The sequence below is a fragment of the Pristis pectinata genome, chromosome 4 (genome assembly GCF_009764475.1).
Source record: "Pristis pectinata isolate sPriPec2 chromosome 4, sPriPec2.1.pri, whole genome shotgun sequence".
In the NCBI taxonomy this organism is placed as follows: Eukaryota; Metazoa; Chordata; class Chondrichthyes; order Rhinopristiformes; family Pristidae; genus Pristis; species Pristis pectinata.
The window spans coordinates 4,228,864-4,244,483 of NC_067408.1; positions in this window are offsets into that span (position 1 = coordinate 4,228,864).

Below are 15,620 nucleotides of genomic sequence, written 5' to 3' on the forward strand. Positions count from 1 at the left end.
CTGTCTCTGATCAAGACAGAAGTAGAGGGCGGTGAGGCCATCTTGATGGGGAATGGAGGTGTATAGGGACCATGGTGAAGATGAGGTTGTGCATGCCAGAGAACTTAAAGCTGGAGAGTGCGTGATGTGTCACGGATGTAGGTGGGAAGGGATTGGACTGGGGGAACAGGAATTCTTCCACTTTAAGTAATCCCAACCTCCGAACCCTCTTCCCCACCCCCCCACCCACCCCCCCCCCACCCCCCCACCGCGCTTCTTCTCTTCTTGCCTTTCCCAGCCCCTTTTTCTACCTTTGTTTCCCCCTCTCTCCTCCCCTCTGACCCATCCCCCGGTGGATCTGCTCTCCCCTCCTCCCCCCCACACCTGCCCATCACTGTCTCTGACCTGCATCTACCTATCACCACCCTGTGCCCACCCCATCTCCCCTCTTTTGTCCACCTATCACTGCTCTGCTTTTCCCTCCTATATATCGGGCTTCCCCTTTTCCTATCTTCAGTCCTGACCCGAAGCGTTGACCGCCTGCTTTTCTCCACGGATGCTGCCCGGCCTGCTGAGTTCCTCCAGCATCACCGTGTTTTTCATCTCTCATATACACACACACACACACACACACAGAGTCATATCCACACACACACACACACACACACCCACACACACACACACACCCCCACACACACACAGAGTCATATCCACACACACACACACACACACACACACACACACACACACCCACACACACACACCCACACACACACCCACACACACACACCCACACACACACACACACAATATCTGAATTAGTGACAATGGCTAACACGAGGGGACATAATTTTAAGGTGATTGGAGGAAGGTATAAGGGGGATGTCAGGGGTAAGTTCTTTACACAGAGAGTGGTGGGTGTGTGGAACACACTGCCGGCAGAGATTATGGGGGCAGATACATTAGGGACATTTAAGAAACTCTTAGATAGACACATGAATGATAGAAAAATGAAGGGCTATGTGGGAGGGAAGGGTTAGATAGATCTTAGAGCAGGATAAAACGTCAGCACAACATTGTGGGCCGAAGGGCCTGTACTGTGCTGTAGTGTTCTCTAGCTCTGTAACTCCTCTGCAAAATCCAGACCCTCGTTCAGAGATAAAAGTAGAAAATATTGGAGATACTCAACAGGTCAAGAATCATCTTTGGAGAGAGAAACAAGGTTAATGCTTCAGGCCAATAAACTTTCATCACTGTGTGAGGGTCAAAGATGTATTCATCAGGTCATCAGATATCCTCTGGCAGTTGACCTGATGGGTGTCCCAGGAGATTAGACCCACATCAACAACACATTACACAGCCACAGGAGCTTAACCTGATCCCACCTACCACATGACGTCACACCATCAGAGAAATGTTGTTTGTCACATGTTGAGAATGCCTGTGGTCTGATAAATAAGTTCGCTGGCAACCCGGGATCAATTCCAGCCGCTGTCCGTAAGGAGTTTGTACATTCTCCCCGTGTCTGCGTGCGTTTCCTCTGGGTGCTCCGGTTTCCTCCCATATTCCAAAGAAGTACAGGTTAGGAAGTTGTGGACATGCTATGTTGGCGCCGGAAGCGTGGCGACACTTGCGGGCTGCCCCCAGAACACTCTACGCAAAAGATGCCTTTCACTGTGTGTTTCGATGTACGTGTGACTAATAAAGGTATCCTGAAACTCCTAGAGAAATAAAGGACTGCAGAGGCTGGAATCTAGATTAAAAACACGGTGATGCTGGAGGAACTCAGCAGGCCGGGCAGATCCGTGGAGAAAAGCAGGCAGTGGAGTTAAAATTGGTGGAGTTGTAGACAGTGAGGGTTGTTGCCAAAGGATAAAGCGGGACAGAGATCAGCTGGAAAGTTGGATAGAGTGGTGGCAGATGGAATTTAATCCAGACAAGTGTGCGGTAATGCATTTTTTGTTGTCTAATACTGGCTAGATGTGACAGGGAGCTGAGATGTGTTGATGTTCAGAGGGACCTTGGCGTCCAAGTTCATAGCACCCTGAAAATGGTGACACGGGTGGATAGGGTAGTGAGCCTGCTTGCCTTCACAGGCAGGGGTATTGAGTATAAGAGTTGTTGCAGCTAGTTGGACATTGGTTGGACCACCCTTGGAATATTGTGTCCTATTCTGATCCCCACACTACAGGAAGGCTGGGGTAGCGCTGGAGTGTGCAGAAGAGATTCACCAGGATGTTGCCAGGACAGGTGGGTGTTGGTTACAAGGAGGGGTTAGACAGGCTGGGACTGTTCTCACTGGTTTATAAAATTATGAGGGACATAATGAGGGGTAGAAAATGACTGGGTTAGGGGAGTCTAAAACTAGAGGGCACGGGTTTAAGATGAGAGGGCAAAGAGTTAAAGGGGACCTGAGGGGCAACTTTTTCACGCAAGAGGGTGGTGAGTGTATGGAACGAGCTGCCAGAGGAAGTGGTTGTGGCAGGTACAAGAACAACATTTCAAAGACATGTGGACAGGTACATGGATAGGAAAGGTTCAAGAGTGATTTGGGCCAAATGTGGGCAAATGGGACTAACTTAGATGGGCATCTTGGTCGGCAGGGACCAGTTGGGCTGAAGGGCCTGTTTCTGTGCTGTTTGACTCGATGACTCTCAGTGCAAACTGAATTTTGTGTGATTTTCAATCTCTGCTACAAGGGGAAATGTCATTTTTGTTCTAATCCCCGCTCAGAATCCTGTCCTGGTGTTTCCTGGAGCGTTGGCTTCCTGCTGTTCCAACAATCAGACTGAGCCAAAGGCTGACCTCCAACCACGAGTAAAGCCCTGCCAAATTCCTTCACTGCATTCCCAGAAGGATTATGGACACAGCAGGGCTGTGTGGGGAGTTACAGTTCTGTCAAAGGCTCCCAAGATCTTCCAAGAGGCGGAAAGCCTGTTACATTCTCCTGCTGCAAGCACACAGAATGTGGAGCACTCACAGGGTGGATTGAACATCCCAGAGTTTCCATAACACACCAGGAAGGCTGACCATTGAAACTGTAGGTTATCACAAAGACCCAAATGGGTCACCCCCCTCGGAAAGAAAATGGTTTGCATTTCTGTGACGCCCTTCACTCCTGCCAAAACACCAGTGAGTTATCTGTTGGTGTTTGGTTCCCGCTGTGAAGTCAAGTCGAGTTTATTGTCATGTACACAAGTACGGTGAGGTACAGGTTCAATGAAAAACTTGCTTGCAGCAGCATCACAGGCACGTAGGTACAGATAACACACAGAACGTAAATTGTACAAGAGAAAAAATAGCAGTCAGAATCACAGCAGCCGATCCCAACATTGGCAAAGTGCGACCTGGCGACCTGTTCTGGTGATGTAGATCGAGGGGTAATTATTGGCTGTTGGTCTCCAAGGGGACCTGATCTCACCGTCACACCAGAACCCTTCAACTCATCTTCAATGGGCAGGCACGGTAGTGTAGCGGTTAGGGTAACGCTATTACAGCGCCAGCGACCCATGTTCAATTCTGGCCGCTGTCTGTGAGGAGTTTGTACGTTCTCCCCGTGTCTGCGTGGGTTTCCTCCGGGTGCTCCAGTTTCCTCCCACATTCCAAAGACATACAGGTTAGGAAGTTGTGGGCGTGCTATGTTGGCGCCGGAAGCGTGGCGACATTTGCGGGCTGCCCTCAGAACACTCTACGTAAAAGATGCATTTCACTGTGTGTTTTGATGTACATGTGACCAATAAAGAAATCTTAAAAAGTAGGGGCTGTTGGAATTGCTGGAGTGAGCAGGAGGGAGTTTTGGGTTAAGGTCTTTTCCGAGTGAGACCGGATTTGGCAGAGCAAGGTTTGGGAATTCCTGCCAGCCTCGCTTAGTCTCGTCCCTTTTCCTAATCCACTCCTCTCATTTCGTTAGCTTCACTCCCTCCCCCTTCCACCTCTGTTTCCCCACACCCCCAACACCTGGAGTACTGTGTGCGGTTCTGGCCACCCGGGTATCGGAAGGACGTCATTAAGCTGGAGAGGGTGAGGAAAAGATTCACGAGGATGTTACCGGGACCGGAGGGCTTGAGTTATGAGGAGATGTTGAATAGGCTGGGACTGTTTTCCCTGGAGCAAAGTAGGCTGAGCGGTGACCATATAGAGGTTTATAAAATCCTGAGGGGCATGGATAAGGTCACAGTCTTTTACCCAGAGGTAAACTAGAGGGAATAGATTTAGGGTAAGAGGGGAAAGATTTGAAGGGGACACGAGGGGCAGGTTTTTTCACACAGAGGGTGGTGGGGAAATGGAGCGAGCAGCCAGGGGAAGTGGTAGAGGCGGGTACAATTACAACACTTAAAGGCCATTTGGACGGGTACATGGATAGGAAAGGTTTAGAGGGATACGGGCAAATGGGACTAGTGTAGATAGGCGCCTTGGTCAGCAAGGACGATTTGGGCTGAAGGCCCTGTTTTTCCTTGCTGTATAACTCTTGCTCTAACTCCCCTCAAGAGTTAGAGTCAGAAAGCACGAAATAGGCCCTTCAGCCCATCTAGTCCATGCCAACCACCATTACCAACTCCCCCCAGATTCTGCCACTCACCTACACACCAGGGCGATTTACCCACCAACCCTCTCATATTTGGGACGTTGGAAGAAATTAACTTGCCCGATTGGGGGGGTGGGGGGGAGGTGGGTGTCTGTGGGGTCAGAACTCCCCAGATTCACACGCCTCTTGGTGAAGAAATTTCACCTGAATGGCCGCCTTAGACTGACGAAAGAGTATCAACCCTGCCAAGTCTTACATAAAGCACGTTTTCACTGAAACGACCTCATTCTGGTAAACTCCAGAGGTTACAGACCCATTGTACACATCGATCCCCAGGAACTGCACCCGAATCAATATTCTTTCTATGATGTACCTCGTCGTGGCCCTTGCACCTTACTGTCTGCCTGCACTACACTGTAACTGTAACACTTTATTCTGCATTCTGATTTGTACTACCTCCATCAGAATCAGATTTTCTCGACGTACTTATGTTTGGAATGCTCTGTCTGAATGGCATGCAATCAAAAGCTTTTCACCATATATCAGTTTTAGAGATAAATCAAGTTTATTATCACTGACATATGTGGTGAAATGTGTTGCTTTGCGGCAGCAGTACAGTGCGAGACATAAATATTACTACAAGTTACAAACATAAATAAATAGTATAAAAGAGGAATATCGAGGTAGTGTTCATGGACCGTTCAGAAATCTGATGGCGGAGGGGAAGAAGCTGTTCCAGAATCGTTGAGTGTGGGTCTTCAGGCTCCTGTACCTCCTCCCCGATGGTAGTAACGAGAAGAGGGCATGTCCTGGATAGTGAGGGTCCTTAGTGATGGATGGCGCCTTCTTGAGGCACCGCATCTTGAAGATGTCCTTGATAGCGGGGACGGCTGTGCCCGTGATGGAGCCGGCTGAGTCTACAACCTTCTTCAGCCTCTTGCGATCCTGCGCATTGGAGCCTCCATACCAGGCGGCGATGCAACCAGTCAGGATGCTCTCCACCACACATCTATAGAAATTTGCAAGTGTCTTTGGTGACATACCAAATCTCCTCAAACTCCTGATGAAGTAGAGCCGCTGGCGTGCCTTCTTCGTGATTGCATCAATGTGTTGGGCCCAGGATAGATCCTGTGAGATGTTGACACCCAGGAACTTGAAGCTGCTCACCCTTTCCACTGCCTTTTGTCATTGTAAACAAATTACAATGACAAATTACAATCCTTTCCCCTGCACGGATACTCCAAATGTGGTCTCACCAAACCGATAGATAGTTGCTCCAAATATAAACCTCCCCTTCCCCCTCCTCTGCCCCCACATTTCCCACTTCTAAGCCTGCTTGATCTTCCTGTCAATACAGCCTTCCTCTATTTACAACCTCTTCATCATCTCACTAGTGAAATAACATTGTGGTTAGGCTACTGAGTCAGTGCTTAGAGCACAAACCCAGCTTCAATTCTCGCTATGCCAGAGGACTGTCACAATGTCACACAAAGAGCGAGATCGCAGAGAACCCAAATGCAGAACACCAGAACGAGACTGGAGTCAGGATGCTTCCTCGGTACCGAATGCAGAACGGCAAACAGAAGGAATCTTGCCTCGGGACTCTGAGATGGAGTCCTGACATGGAAACCGGGACTGCTCTTGCATTAATACCTCTAAGCAGCCAGGAGATGAGGTATACCCTGAGATAGACCAATAATCTAGCAACCAGTGTTTGTGAAACCAGGGTTCTTATACTAGTCTCCTGATGGAACTCAGGTGTGTGTCATTAGGCAGATAGTAGTGCATGGAAACCATGTGCTGCACACAAGGCCCCATCAATGGGGATAAGGGGCAGAATCGAGAACCAGCACTCGGAACCATGACAAGGACGAATTTAAGTTTAGTTAACCGAGTAAATCTTAAATTATATTAGTAACGGTAAACATGAAACAACTGGACTGCTTAAATAAAAACATTTACTTCACTAATGTCCTTCAAAGAATAACATCTGCATGAAATAGACCTTGACCTTGTCCATATCAGAAAATCTAAAACTGCAGATGCTGGAAATCGGAAATAAAATAGAAAATGCGAGAAACACTCAGCAGGTCGGGCAGCATCTGTGGAAAGAGAAACAGAGTTAATGTTTCAGGTTGGAGACTCTTCTTCACTAGGAAACTATAGATTTATATGTTTGCAGCTCTATAGAACGCTTTGCAGCTCTATCGAACTCTGGTTCGACCACACTTGTGTTCAGTTCTGGTCGCCTCATTATAGGAAGGATGTGGAAGCTTTAGAGAGGGTGCAGAGGAGATTTACCAGGATGCTGCCTGGATTGGAGAGTGTGTCTTATGAGGATAGGTTGAGTGAGCTCGGGCTTTTCTCTTTAGAGAGAAGGAGGATGAGAGGGGACTTGATAGAGGTGTACAAGATGATAAGAGGCATAGATCGAGTGGACAGTCAGAGACTTCTTCCCAGGGCGACAATGGCTAACACGAGGGAGCATAACTTTAAGGTGATTGGAGGAAGGTATAAGGGGGATGTCAGGGGTAAGTTTTTTACACAGAAAGTGGTGGGTGCGTGGAACACACTGCAGGCAGAGGCTGTGGGGGCAGATACATTAGGGACTTTTAAGAGACTCAGAGAGGCACATGAATGATAGAGAAGTGGAGGGCTATGTGGGAGGGAAGGGTTAGATAGATCTTAGAGCAGGATAAAATGTCGGCACAACATTGTGGGCTGAAGGGCCTGTACTGTGCTGTAGTGTTTTTTTTTAAATTTTATTTACAGTGTGGCAACAGGCCCTTCTGACCCAACGAGTCCGCACTGCCCATTTTAAACCAATATTAACCTACCCGTACGTCTTCGGAATGTGGGAGGAAACCGGAGCACCCGGAGGAAGCCCACGCAGACACGGGAGAACGTACAAACTCCTCACAGACAGCGACGGGAATCGAACCCTGATCGCTGGCGCTGTAATAGTGTCGCGCTAACCGCTACGCTACCGTACCGCCCCCTATGTTTATATGTTCTATGAAACTCTTTCCACTAAGAAACAGTTAACATTTCAACAGTTAACAGAAGCCACAGGAAATGTGATTTCCCTTCTGTCGTTGAAGGAGTTCTCACTCACATTTCCTCCACTTCCCACCCCTGTGCTCTCACCTCGCCCTTCCCCCAGACAGAACAGAGAAGAGCTCCCTTTGTTCTCACGTTTCACCCCTCCAGCCTCTCCATCCAGCACAGTCCTTTGCCAGTTCCGCCAACTGCAACGTGATCCCCCCACCAGACCTTCCCCTCTCCCCCATCTCTCTGCTTTCTGCTGGGACCACTCTCTCCGTGAATCCCTGGTCCTCTCCCACCCCACCCCATCCCACCCCTCCTAGACCCCTGGCACATTCCCCAGCAACCGCAGGAGATGTAACACTTGTCCTTACATTCTTTCCCCAGTAACCCATTCTCCCCACACTCTCTATCAACTCCCCCCAAATTCTACCCCTCACCCACACTGGGGGCAACTTACAGAGACCAATTAACCCACCAACCTGCACGTCATTGGGATGTGGAAGGAAACTGGGAGAACGTGCAAACTGCACACACACACACCCACACACACACACACACACCCACACACACACACACACACACACACACACACACACACACACACACACACACACACACACACACACACACACACAGTGCCGGAGGTCAGGATCGAACGGGGGTCACTGGAGGACTGGAGGTCTACTAGCTGCACCAGTGTTCTGTCTATATAGAGTACCGGAGGATTGCAAGATGTGTTTACGACCATTTCTGCTCACATCTACCACAAGCGAAACTGGTTCTCTGTCAGTGATTATTGTTCTTGGCTTGCCTGACACAGTAGTGTAACGGTTAACGTAACGCTATTACAGTGCCAGTGACCCGTGGTCAATTCCAGCCACTGTCTGTAAGGAGTCTGTACGTTCTCCCCGTGTCTGCGTGGGTTTCCTCTGGGTGCTCCGGTTTCCTCCCACATTCCAAAGACGTACGGGTTAGGAAGTTGTGGGCGTGCTACGTTGGCGCCTTGAAGAGTGGCGACACTTGCGGGCTGCCCCCAGAACAGTCTATGCAAAAGAGATGTATTTTACCGTGTGTTTTGATGTACATGTGACTAATAAAGATATCTTATCTTGTCTTTTCTTCACGTCCATGCCAACTATTAAGTACCAATCAGTGCTGACACAAACAGGAAAGGCAGGTTATCTGAAATTGTTGAAGTTGGGCAGGCTGGGACTTTATTCCTTGGAGAGTAGGATATCTTATCTTATCTGTGGTACTTTCCATGGTGATGAATCAGAATCAGAATCACAATCAGAATTAGTAGCACTGACACATGACGTGTTGTTTATACAGCAGCGGTACAGCACAAAGACATGAAGTTACTAAACTGCAAAATAACTAAATAGTGCAAAGACAAGGAAGGACAGAGTGGTTTTCATGCGGCGTTCAGAAATCTGATGGCGGAGGGGAAGAAGCTGTTGTTGAATCACTGAGTGTGGGTCTTCAGGCTCCTGTACCTCCTCCCCAACGGTAGTAACAAGAAGAGGGAATGTCCCGGATGGTGAGAGTCCTTAGTGATGGATGCTGCCTTCTTGAGGGTCCGCCTCTTGAAGATGTCCTCGATGGTGGGGAAGATGTCTCAAGGGTCTAATTCCAAACCGCTTAGGTCCTCTAAGGATTCTGAACTACTCAGTGAGGTCTAATTAGCTGGCTGGGACATGTCTACACATGAATGGGTGTTGATCTGCACTGCTGACAGTACACTGACTCATCAGCACACTGCTTGTTCAGATCCTGATCCAGACTTGGCCAATATACAAACCCGCTGGTCTTCACTGCTCCTCTACTAGTGTGTTCCCTACATAATTCAGTATCTTTAGTCTTAAAACAACAGGTAGCACCACACCTTACTGTCTACACCAATGGTGCTGAGGTCGAGAGGGTCGTGAGCTTCAAGTTCCCAGGAGTGAACATCACCAATAGCCTGTTCTGGTCCAACCATGTAGACACCATGGCCAAGAAAGCTCACCAGCGCCTCTACTTCCTCAGGAGGCTAAAGAAATTTGGCATGTCCCCTTTGACACTCACCAATTTTTATCGATGCACCATCGAAAGCATCACCTCTGGATGCATCACGGCTTGGTACGACAACTGCTCTGCCCAGGACCACAAGAAACTGCAGAGAGTTGTGGACACAGCCCAGCAGGTCACAGAAACCAGTTTCCCCTACATGGACTCTGTCTTTACCTCTCGCTGCCTTGGTGAAGCAGCCAGCATAATCAAAGACCCCACCCACCCGGGACATTCTCTCTTCTCTCCTCTTCCATCGGGTAGAAGACACAGGAGCCTGAGGGCACGTACCACCAGACTCAAGGACAGCTTCTATCCCATTGTGATTGGACTATTGAACGGTTCCCTTATACAATTAAATGGACTTGTTTGACCTTGCACCTTATTGTCTACCTGCAATGCACTTCCCTGTAGCTCTGACACTTTACTCCGTATTCTGTTATTGTTTTTACCCTGTACTACCTCAATACACTCTGTACTAACTCAATGTAACTGCACTGTGTAATGAATTGACCTGTATGATAGGTATGCAAGACAAGTTTTTCACTGTACCTCGGTACAAATGACAATAATAAACCGATACCAATATCTGACAATTAATTTTGGGGGAGTTGAATGGTCAGCTAGTCGTCTATCCAGCAGTGTCTGGAATTGGATCAACTCACACCTGGACCTTTTGTGTTTTCTCTGCAATTTCCGATGTGCTCATTGGGAGACCATCCCTCATGGAGTTGGGATCTGGATGGTACTTCCACATGCTGCATTGGAGCTCTCGTGGAGTAGTCTCGACAATGCATCATCCACCACAGTATTCTTTGTGGTCTTGTCCTACAGTCATAAGAGTCAAACAACACAGAAATAAGCCCTTCATCCCATCATATCTATACTATTCCCATTTACCAGAACTTGGTCCTTTGCCTTCTATGCCTTGACAATGCATCCAGATACTTTCTAAGTGTTGTGAGATCAGCCTCCATCACCCCCTCGGACAGCGAATTCCAGATCCCAACCCCCACTCCTTGGGAAATTGTTCTTCCTTTGACTTCCTCTAAATCTCCTACTCCTTACCTTAACCCTATGCCTTCTTGTTTTAGATACCTCTGCTATGGGAAACTTTTCTTACTGTCCACCCCATCTATGCCATAATATTGTGCACCTTGTGAGTTACAGGGAAAGGTTGAATAGGTTAGGACTTCATTCTCTGGAGTGCAGGAGAATGAGGGGAGATCTTATAGAGGTATACAGAATGATGAGGGGTACAGATAGGGTGAATGCATGCAGGCTTTTTCCCCTCAGGTTGGGTGAGACTAGAACTGGAGGACATAGGTTTAGGGCGAAAAGTGAAATATATAAGGGGAATATGAGGGGGAACTTCCTCACTCAGAGGGTGGTGCGAGTGTGGAACAAGCTGCCAGCGGAAGTGGTAGATGTGGGTTCAATTGTAACGTTTAGAGGAGGTTTGGATAGGTACATGGATGAGAGGGGTTTGGAGGGATATGTAGATGGGACTAGGCAGAAGATCAGGTCAGCATGGACTAGATGGGCTGAAGGGCCTGTTTCTGTGCTGTAGTACTCTATGCCTCTATGACCTCTATCTGGTTCCCCCTCAGCCTCCTCCTCTTCAGCGAGGACAGACCCAGCCTCTCCAGTCTCTCCTCATAACTGAAACACTCCATCCCAGGTAACGTCTTGGTGAATCTCCTCTGCTCCCTCCCCAGTGCAGTCACATCCTTCCTATGGTGACCAGAACTGCACACAGTACTCCAGCTGTGGCCCAACCAATGCTTGACCAAAACCTCCCTGCTCTTATATTCTGTGCTGTGGTTAATGAAGATAAGTATCGCATCTGCCTTCTTCACCACCTTATCTAACTATGCTGCCATCTTCAGGGAGTTGGAGAAGTCCCTTGGGGCCCTACCACTCATTACGTATGTCCTCCCAGAGTGAATCACCCCACACTTGTCCATCTTATCCTGTAGCCTCAGTGACCCACCTGACTATCAACACCACCAACTTTTGTGTCATCTGCAAACTTACTAATCATACCTCCTCTATTCAGAACTGTTAATATTTGTAACAAACAGTAAGGCTCCCAGCACCAACCCCTGTGGTACCTCATTGCTCTGTAACAAACCCTCCCCCATCTGCCTCTGTTACCAAGACCACTTTTGGATTCGATTTGCCAACTTGATTTGGATCCCATGGAGTATTGTGTGTATTTCTAGTCACCCCATTACAGGAAGGATGTGGAGACTGTGGAGAGGGTACAGAAGAGGTTCACCAGGACGCTGCCTGGATTAGAGGGCATGAGCTATAATGGAAAGGTTGGACGAACTTGGGTTGTTTTCTCTGGAGCGGCAGAGGCTGAGGGGAGACCTGATAGAAGTTTATGAAATTAAGGGAGGCATAGATAGGGTAGACAGTCTTTCCCCCAGGGTAGAAATGTCAAATACTAGAGGACATGCTTTTAAGGTGCGAGGGGGAAAGTTTAAAGCAGACGTGCGGGGCAGGTTTTTTACCCAGAGAGTGGCGGGTGCCTGGAACGTGCTGCCAGGGGTGGTGGTGGAAGGAGATGTGATAGCAACATTTAAGAGGCTGTTAGATAGACACACGAATATGCAGGGATTGGAGGGATGTGGATCATGTGCAGGCAGAAAGGATTAAATTTAATTTGTCGACACAATTACTAATTACCAATTACCTTTCCCTTTGCACTACCTCAATGTACTTATGTTTTGGAATGAGCTGTCCGGATGGCATGCAAAGCAAAGTTTTTCACTGTATCTTGGCACATGTGACAATAATAAATCAATCACCAATTACCACTGAGATACAAGTCAAGTCAAGTCGAGTTTATTGTCATGTGCACAAGTGCGGTGAGGTGCAGGTACAATGAAAATCTTGTTTCCAGCAGAATCACAGGCACGTAGGTACAGACAACACAAAGAACATAAATCATATATAACTTGTACGAGACAGTGAAGAACTAAACTCTGCAAAACAAGACATTAGTGTAAAAAAAACCACGGCAGTGCAAGAGGCGGTCTGTATCATTCTGTTGCTGAGGTAGGGTTAGGGGTGTGCAGGTCAGTTCAAGAACCTGATGGTTGTAGGAAGGAAGCTGTTCCTGAACCTGGGGTCATCACTGGATCACGAATGGTTCATTGTTGTGTTTGTGGTGCTGCGATTGGAGGTATGGCTGATTTGGGGCCCAATTTACCAGTAATGGTTTGTGATTGGCTACTGATGTCAACTGCCTTCCAGTCAGGTACAGATGGAACAATCCGACACTGGATATGTTGACAAGAGCCTCCTTTCAACATAGAACATAGAACATTGCAGCACAGTACAGGCCCTTCGGCCCACAATGTTGTGCCGACGTTTTATCTTGCTCTAAGATCTATCTAACCCTTCCCTCCCACGTAGCCCTCCATTTCTCTATCATTCATGTGTCTATCTAAGAGTCTCTCAAATGTCCCTAATGTATCTGCCCCCACAACCTCCACGCACCCACCACTCTCTGTGTAAAAAAACTTACCTCTGACATCCCCCTTATACCTTCCTCCAATCACCTTTGGTCATAACTAGAGGTGATTGTCATCTCTTGGACTGTACTCATTGGAGTACAGAAGGATGAGAGGAGACCTCATAGAAACATTTCGAATGTTGAAAGGACTGGACAGAGTAGATGTGGCTAAGTTGTTTCCCTTGGTGGGTGAGTCCAGGACTAGAGGGCACAGTCTTAGAATTAGAGGGTAGCCATTTAGAACAGAAATGAGAAGAAATTTATTTAGCCAGAGGGTTGTGGATTTGTGGAATTCGTTGCCATGTACAGCTGTGGAGGCCCGATCATTGGGGGTGTTTCAGGAGATTGATAGGTATCCAATTAGTCAGGGTGTCAAGGGATATGGGGAAAAGGCCGTGAATTGGGGCTAGATGGGAGAATAGTTTAGCTCATGGTGAGGTAGCGGAGCAGATTCGATGGGCCGAATGGCCGACTTATGCTCCTTTGTCTTGTGATCTTGTGAACTTTGTTATGACTTTGGTCATAACCTTGTTTGCCTTCTGCCAAAGTTCACAGCTGATGTCAGGATGGACAACAGAGAGTTTTACCGCCCACTGTAGCTTACACGTACCACAAACAGACTGTTCCACTTTGTCGGGCTTCCTTCTGTGACTGAAGTTGCAGGGACCTGAGTCAAATCCAGTAGCAAACGTGTAATATTGTGGAGCAACACACAAAAAGCTGGAGGAACTCAGCGGGTCGGGCAGCATCTGTGGAGGGAAATGGACAGTCGACGATTTGGGTCGAGACTTCATCAGGCCTGGAAAGAAAGAGGGGAGAGGGCCGGTATAACAAGGTGGGTAGAGCAAGAGCTGGCTGGTGATAGGTGGATCCAGGCGAGGGGGGGGGGGCTGACAGGAGGATGGGGGAGCGGGAGAGTGGGAACGATGTCGGAAGCTGGGAGGTGATAGGTGCCCTTTGTTGCTTCCAGCTATCAGCTCCCAGCTTCCGACATCATTCCCACTCTCCCGCTCCCCCATCGTCTCGTCACACCCCCCCCCTCGCCTGGATCCACCTATCAACTGCCAGCTCTTGCTCCACCCCTTCTCCCCCACCTTTTGAGGAGAGGACAAGAGGACCACGGACAAGAGGGAAGGAGGTGGGGAGGAGAACCAGGGAGGGAGGAACATGCAGGTGAGGGGCAGATCAAGAGGGCAGGGGAGGGGAAAGAGAAGGGGTGATTGGGGGGCCGGTGGGATAAGGGAAGAATATTGTACCATTCCCGGAAATGACATTCTTGGAGTCGCGAGAGTTTATAATGGTTTGTATTGTGGACAAGCTGCACATAATGCTTACCCGCTCTTGAGCCAAGATCAACATGTTATCTGGAGGCACACACATGTAATGCCTGTGCAAACCCAAATGGAAGCGTGTCCCATTCCAAAAAGTCACCAACCTGAAACATGAACTATTTTTCTTCATCTGACCTGTTGAGTTTTTCCAGCATCTTCAATTTTTAATTCAGTTTGTTTTTGCTTGTGGTTTAATGGACAAATGAGTCATCAGGAGTCCAGGCCAAGATATTCCCACAGAATATGCAAAGAGAAAGGAAAGATTTGTATTTGTGTAGCACCTGCCACTACCTCAGCCTGCCTTAGAGTTCATTACAGCTAACAGACTTTAGCAGGTCAGGCATCAGCTGTGGAAAAAGAAAGAGAACTAACATTCTCATGAAAGATTCTTGACCTGAAACATTAAATGTTTCTCTCTCCACAAATGCTGTCTGACCTGATGAGTGTTTCCAGCATTTTCTGCTTTTATTTCAGATTTTCAACACCTGCAGCTTTTAAAAATATTTTTGACTACTTTTGAAGTTTTCTTGGTGTTCTAGGAAAGACAAGTTTTTTACACAGAGAGTGGTGGGTGTGTGGAACGCACTGCCGGCAGAGGTTGTGGGGGCAGATACATTAGGGACATTTAAGAGACTCTTAGATAGACACATGAATGATAGAAAAATAGGGGGCTATGTGGGAGGGAAAGGTTAGATAGATCTTAGAGCAGGATAAAATGGAGGCAGAACATTGAGGGCCGAAGGGCCTGTACTGTGCTGTAATGTTTTATGTTCTATGTTCAGACATCCAATCACTGGCAAGCAGCAAGCTCTGGTGAATAGAAATGTGATAACAAGGACTCATTTCTACTCCAAGATCCTGGTTTGACATGGGATCCAAAAACCGTACCTGACTGACTAAATTTCCAGCATCTTCTGGAGATGGGAAATTTAAATTCATTAACACAAGGCAGATGGAAGAAATGTTTTCACTTTGAGTTTTTGGGTTTGGGAATGTTCTCCCTGAAAAGATGTGCTGGTAATGTCAACATTTAAAACCACCTTAGAGTCTTAGAGTCATAAAGCTCTCCGACCCATAATGTCCATGCCAACTATTGTGCCAATCGGTGCTGACACAAACAGGAAAGGCGGGTTATCTGAAATTATTGAAGTTGGGCAGGCTA